Raw genomic sequence first — 7,805 nt, 5'->3', positions numbered from 1 at the left:
CAACACAGTTTCACTGATGATTTATAATAATAAAAACTAAACCCAGGACACAGTGTCTGAGTGAATGTGGTCTGGACTGTGTGGATGAGTCTCGATGAGTCAGAGGCGCTGAAGAGAAGGACAGAGTTCCTCTTGCTCTCCATCACATACACTCCTACTCTGTAAGATATCTTACATATCTGTTCTTTATTCTGATGATGATGGGCTTTAGAGAGATCAGTCTCACTGTCATTATTGTGTCTGAAGGAGTAGCATGAAGGAGAGCAGATCAAGCTCCAGGACTGATCAGTGGATCAAACTCACACTCTTTACCCCATCCCTTCCTGCTGATGTTCTTATATGATACTGATATAAACACAGGTCCACTCCACCAGTCTCCCAGTAACAGCGCATCACACACACTCTCTCTACACAACACCTGAGGACACAGATCAAATCTGTCTGGATGATCAGGATACGACTGAGACTGAGACACACCTGTCACCTTTCTGTTCTCCTCAGACAGAATGAGAAGAGTGTGTGCTGTGTTTGGATCCAGTGTGAAAAACACACCCCTGAACAGAAGAACAGAGACATTAATAACACAACAATCACTACAGTGTGTGTGTGTGTGTGTGTGTGTGTGTGTGTGTGTGTGTGTGTGTGTGTGTGTGTGTGTGTGTGTGTGTGTGTGTGTGTGTGTGTGCGCGTGTGTAAGTGTGTGTGAGTGTGTCTTTGTGTTTGTGAGTGTGAGTGTGTCTGTGTTTGTCTGTGTGTGTCTGAATGAGTGTGTGTGTGTGTGTGTGTGTGTGTGTGTTGTGTGTGTCTGTGTGTGTGTGTGTGTGTGAGTGTGTATGTGTGTCTGTGTGTGTGTTTGTATGTGTGTGTGTGTGTGAGAGTGTCTGTGTGTTTTGTGTGTGTTGTAACAGCCCATAGTTCTGTCACTATATATTTGGAGGTGTTGTAGTTATACACCCTCCTCCTAGGGGCTCTAGGGGAATACAATCTCCTATTTGTGCAGCAGTAGAGCGAGGATATTGTTTGGAAGAAGCATGGTCTGCTCCCATGCATTTTTTTTTGTGTTAAAGAGTTCTGTTTGAGAAGCTTTGACATTTGAAGCCCTATCAATAAGGACCTTTTGATATTGGTCTTTTGTGCTGCTAAGATGGCCATTGAGGACATATGAAGGGTGGTTTCACAGCTGGTATCTGAACTTGATGGACCCACTTGATGAACTTTTCACGTCTGGATGTTGGAACTCAAACTTGATGGTTACTAATCTGTGAACTTTTGACATTATCAAGCCTCATCAACGTTATCATCATCGTCATTATCAACAACAGCTTCTGCTTTGATAAGTATCAGAGACATTTATGAAAAGACCTTGAATCCTGTTGTACCATGTGCAAATTTAATCATTTGTGTAGTGTTTGATTATGGCATGTTAAAAGATTACACGATCTTGGGTATTCTTATGATGTTATTTTTTTGTAGCTATGGTTCACCTATTGAAGTTTGTACTTATTTAAGGTGCGATTCACAAAATGGCTGATGGGTCCTTAATAAAAAAATAATATAATTGTAGCAAGCAGTTTCTTAATATAGAGAAGAGCAAGTTACAGTGTGTCTGTGTGTGTGAGTGTGTGTGTGTGAGAAGTGTGTTCATATTTATAATAAGGTTTTTGTTCAGAAATAATAACAAATCAACTCGAGATCAAATTGAATTGAAGTTTGTATCATGAATAGAATCGATTCCTCACGAGACTGAAATTAGCTTCGACATAAAATATGTCATCACAGCATTTAATAAAATATATTGTAATGACAGTAAAGTTGTATAAAAGAATCTCTTTCAGTAAGTGAGAGAAGCTGTCAGAATATATTTTAAATGTGTCACAGTACATTTATACACAAAATCCTACAATTGTTTCAATTTATTTGTCTTGATGTAAACAAGTTATTAATTTAGACATAATGCAAACATTACTTCAGCTGGCATATTTGCATCTGCTTTTTATTTCAATAATTGAAATACTAAAAGAAATAATACATCAATATTAAAATGTAGTATAATAACAATAATGTTAATATTTATGATAATAATAAAAATGATTATGTATTTTAATGTAAACAAATTAATAAAACTATGTTATGATTATAATGTTGTTTTACTCTTAAATAAACAAGTATTGCTGGTTTATCTGAATGTTATAGCAAATAAAAAGAAAAATAATAATATTACAATAATCATATAGCTCTTTAAAAAGTCAGTATTTACTATTAATGTAAAATGATTATTTTGGCTATTAGCATAATGTAAACTTTATAATGTAAACAAATACATGGTTGCAGTAATCATTTATTATTTAAATTACAAAACTAAAACATATTGCAGTAGCGTTGTTGCAATATTTACTAATTAAAATGTTATAATAAATAAAAATTATAATGAAATAAGTATATTATTATTTTTAATTAATTGTAATTGTCATAATATTATATATAAAATAATTACTATATAATAATAAAAATAAAACTACTAAATAATTAACATTAATAATAATAATAATAATAATAATAATAATAATAATAATACTGACCTATAATATAAATAAAAAAAAATTGTATCATATATATATATATATATATATATATATATATTATATATATATATATATATATATATATATATATATATATATATTATATATATATATATATATATATATATATATATATATATATATATATATATATATATATATATATATATATATATATATATAAATACTATTTATATATATTATATATATATATATATATATATATATATTTATATATATTTATATATATATATATATATAGATATATATATAATTTATATATATATATACATATATTTTATATACATATATATATATATATATTGTTATATATATATATATATATTTATATATATTATATATATTTATATATATATATATTATATATATATATATTTATATATATATATATATATAATCATATATAGTATAGTTTATATACATATAGAAGACTATGCACTATTTTGATAATTATTATATAAAAATTATATTTATCTTATTTACATCAAATCATTATATAGATATTATAATTTGATCTTAATACAATTATAATATTGACATGTATAATTGTCCTACATTTCTTGAGTCCTGCTGTAATCCTGGATTCTCCTCCATGCTCAACACTAAAAACATCATATAGTCAGTCAGTCAGTCAGTGAAGACTATGCAGTTGATAATATTGAAAAAATTATTAGAATTATATAGATATTGTTTTTGTCTTGTTTCCAGACAAACAACTTCCTTGCTGTCCACTTTTTTATGCCACACAAGTTCATAGTGTGTGTGTGTGTGTGTGTGTGTGTGTGTGTGTGTGTGTGTGAGTGTGAGTGTGTGTGTGTGTGTGTGTGTGTGTGTCCAGTGTGTGTGTGTGTGTGTGTGTGTGTGTGTGTGTGTGTGTGTGTGTGTCTGTGTGTGTCTGTGTGTGTGTGTGTGTGTGTCTGTGTGTGTCTGTGTGTGTGTCTGTGTGTGTGTGTGTGTGTGTGTGTGTGTGTGTGTGTGTGTGTGTGTGTGTGTTGATTTTGCTCTTTAGATGTTTTAGAGGTTCACTCCTTCATTTCATCTTCATTGTTGGAGATTTGTAAATTGTACACCAAATATTTTCTGTATTTTATCTCATTTCATATTAAAGAATCATATTTTTTATGATGACTTTTTTTTCAAATCATGTCCTCAATTCTTTTGTGTGTTTCCATAACAATAAGGGTTTTGTACACTGTTAAAAAAAGTTGTTTTACAGGTAATTGTCTGTATTTTTTACAGAATTTCCTTTTTTTCATTCTACAGTAAAATACATGCTGTTTTACAGATATTTCTGGTGTTTTAAATTTACAGGTAATTGCTTGTATTTTGGTATTACATCAATTTTCAGTTTTTTAAAATAAATTTTCAGTATTTTCACAGTATAATGTGTAATTTTACATAGAATGTTATTTAATATTTACAGATTATTCCTGTAAAATGAGGGAATTTGAACCAAAAATCATCCAATGTTTTTATTGCTATTGATTCAAATTCAAATTTCAAATTTGTCGCTAATTTAGCTCCGCCACGCTGTTGGCCGAGTTCAGTTGGAAAATGTAGAATTTATTTCTATACATATTCATCACACAGGTGCGTAAGATGTCCAGTATCTGGCGGTAATACTCTAAGGCGTAAACAGCCATTACACAAAAAGAAGAAGAATTTATGTTAGACTACTGATTGGGAAACAACTCTCAGTAGTTCGCTCTCAGTTAACCTGTTTCACCAACTACAACAAATTCTGACGACACGACAGCAGACATCATGCCAACCGACTAAGGTAAGTCTCTGCAAACAACACATGAACCATATTTTATATAGTGTAGTCGCAAGCATTTGTGTTGTTAAGTGTATTAACTTCACTCAGTTTTTGAAACTCTTCAACAGCGGTACATTTTGAAATTGGCTTCATTAAAACACTGCTGGGAGAGAATTCAGTAGGCTGTAAGTTACACCTTGATAATGAAGATGAACACAACGTGGTAAATGGCAAGGTAACGTTTAGAATTTGGTCTTAATGCTTTAAGAGACTTTGTAATGGTTTTCGTGGGAAAACCATTAACTTGCAATTAAAAGCTGGGCGATTTGCTCACCTACACTTATGTTATGCATGCATAAGTGTGTTATGGTTATCTTAAAGTTAGTCATTGGTATAATCTTTGTGATATATATTGTCTGGCCTGAGGCTAAGTAACTTACATGTAATTGTCATTAGTGCATTTATCCGGACAGTTACAGCCCTATGTATTACTACGATGAGGCTAAGTCCAGCAAATTATATACATGTAACGTTGCTTTATATAATTTTAACTGAAATCACATGGAGGGCCAAACATCAATGTTAACCTTTTCTGGTCAGCTTCCAGATCATCATCTGAGTAGAACATAATCTATACATGAATCTATGAATATAATACAAAGTATTAAAAATGATCTTGGTTTCAGGTCGTGTGGAAAGACTGTGGAGACCTACAGCAGATAAGCATGGCAATTCAGGTGTGCAGAACAAATTCTACGTTTGTTATTTATAATATACATAATAATAATAATAATTATTATTATTATTATTATTATTATTAGTTAAATCTGTAACCAGCATAAACTTCTCATGTCTTCTCAAGTCATATAATAACACAACAAATTTCTTTTTTTTCATGCAGCTATTTTTTCTTTTCTTTCTTTCATTTTATTTTTTTAATTGTTCTTTGTGTGTAATTTTAAGTTGCTATGTAGTATGAGATGAATAAAACCAAGGGCCTTTTATAAAGCGCACCTGCATATAAGCCGCATCCGCTCTATTTAAAAAAGTTTTGCTCTTCCCGCTGCCTCCTCCAGCGCCTCACCATAGACTCATTGACGCTAAGCTTCGAGGAGCAGCGCGGTTTCCTTCTTGTATAGCGAGATCGATGGCCTTCAACTTAAAACTTGCATCATATGAACTTCTTTGTGTGGGTTCCATGATGAAGGGGTGAGGATTTGAAAAGATAGAGTTTGACAGGATTGGTCATTTGTCGCCCTTCTATCCGCTTCTACCGACTTATATCTGCTAAAGAGGAACTAGCTTGAACTATTCTTCTTTGCATTTATTTTGTCTTAGTTTTGATTCTAATTCGGTTAGAGCTCCCTAGCGGTGGGAAAAATCTGCAGAATAGCATGTTGCACCTTTGTATGAGCCGCATGGTTCAAAACCTATGAAAAAGTAGCGGCTTATAGTCCAGATTTTACGGTATTTCTAAGTGTTCTGCTCATTTCTCTATTGTCCAAACATTTGAAACTGTAATTTCTGGAAAATGAATGATTAAAATGTATATCTACACACATTTGTGTTTGTTATGAATTTACTACATTTTTATAATTTTTTTGTTGTTTAATGTTTTACAAACTTATTCTAGGTAGACATAAAATAACTTATAAATGCCTTTTAAATTACAGATTTATTCCAGAAAAGAAGGATTTAAATCTAGATTAAAGACACATCTTTTAACTTGGCCTACACATAACACACCAACACACTTTTTATTATTCAAATCCGTTAAAGGATTTTTAGGCTGCATTACTTAGATTTGCTGGAACCGGGAACACTACTCTACAATACGATGTACTTGTGACATCGTGAAAAGAATGGCATCTACGCTAATATTAGTCCTGTTTCTTTCTCAATCTGCTTTCACAGTTTGTATCCAGACTAGATGGTGGATCAGCACACAGAGATTATGTTCATCAGAGACCAGAACACCTAGATGCGCTGGTCGACAGATCACCAGATCCTGATGCACACACACACACACACACACACACTAAGTCATTTACACTACCTGACACAGCTGTGTTTAAAATTGAACTGGAAGTTAAGTGCTGGGCGCCCGGTCAGAGGAGAACTGACCCCAACTGAGTCTGGTTTCTCCCAAGGTTTTTTTTCTCCATTCTGTATGCATGGTTTTGTTTCTTGCCACTGTCGCTCTGGCTTGCTTTGTTGGGGACACTTAACTTCTAGTGATTTAACGTCGAATTGATTACAGAGACTGTCTCTGCATTTAATAAGAAATTGGTCACTCTCGTCATTATACATCCATGTCATTGTACTCTTTCTACATTATACTGTACAGTGCTTTGATGCAACCTGTGTTGTTAAAAGCGCTATATAAATAAAAACGATTGATTGATTGATTGATTAATCATGTAAATATACAACATTTTGTAAAAAAAGTGCTTACTGTATTTTTAAACATTATTTCTTAGTTATTTCACATAGAAAAATTGTACTTTAAAATAAATTACTTTAAATGGAATTAGCAACTATATAAAATAACTAATTAAAACCTTAAATTTACAGTGATAAACCTGAAAGTTGGTGGGTTTTATATGTATTTTCACGTAATTTGTCATTTTTTTAATAGTCTAAAAACATATTATCACCGGTAATATACTGTAATTTAATTAATTTTGACTGTAAATTCAATTCTGTATTTTTACAGTTTTGCTTGTAATTTTGTGAAATGGTTATTTTCTGTAATTTAACGGAATATCTCTGGAAGCCCTGCTGCCAGTCTTTTACGCTTTTTACAGATTTTTTTTTTACAGTGTACCATTCAGGTGAAGCTATAATTAAAAAAATATTCTCTGGTCAGAAATGGACAAAAATGCATAAGGGTTAAACAATAAACCCCAAAAACCTCTCCTGCATAACATACTTGAGTTTATTTACTGAGCAGTTTGGATCCTTCAGTTTTTCAGAGAGCAGTTTCACTCCTGAATCTCCAGGATGATTGTAGCTAAGATCCAGCTCTCTCAGGTGTGAGGGGTTTGAAGTCAGAGCTGAAGACACATAACCACAGCCTTTCTCTGTCACCATACAGCCAGACAATCTGAAAACACAGCAGTGATCCTTTTATTCATTAAATGTCCATTTCAGCCATAAATTATTCCTTTAGAATCATGACATCTGAAGCAATTTTCTACATTTTCTTGCTTCCACCCATTACTTAAGAAACCAGCTTCTGCTTGTTCTTAAAGGCTGACTAATTCTAGTATAATCTCATGTAGCCAGACTTTCAGACTGATGAATGAAGGTCTGGATTGTATAGTTTTATGCAACATCACAGCCTTATAGAAACACTCATATGGCTTTGCTTCACTCAACGCCAGTTATTTTTAAGGAATAAAGTCGTAAAGCCCAGATATTAAAGGAAAAATTCAGTAAAC

The 7,805-nt window shown here is 32.2% G+C and overlaps 1 long non-coding RNA gene across 1 annotated transcript; it reads right to left on the bottom strand.

The window, feature by feature from the left end:
* Positions 1-525: 525 nt before the first annotated feature.
* LOC122331857 lies at positions 526-7,323 on the bottom strand. Its single transcript, XR_006248303.1, has 3 exons — positions 7,295-7,323; positions 3,159-3,205; positions 526-554 (listed from the first exon to the last, which is right to left on the bottom strand). It is a non-coding gene; the product is annotated as an uncharacterized LOC122331857 (long non-coding RNA).
* Positions 7,324-7,805: the final 482 nt, after the last annotated feature.

The sequence above is a fragment of the Puntigrus tetrazona genome, unplaced genomic scaffold, assembly GCF_018831695.1.
Source record: "Puntigrus tetrazona isolate hp1 unplaced genomic scaffold, ASM1883169v1 S000000003, whole genome shotgun sequence".
In the NCBI taxonomy this organism is placed as follows: domain Eukaryota; kingdom Metazoa; phylum Chordata; class Actinopteri; order Cypriniformes; family Cyprinidae; genus Puntigrus; species Puntigrus tetrazona.
The sequence above is the reverse complement of the archived record's forward strand: the minus strand, read 5'-3'. Positions and strand labels throughout refer to the sequence as shown.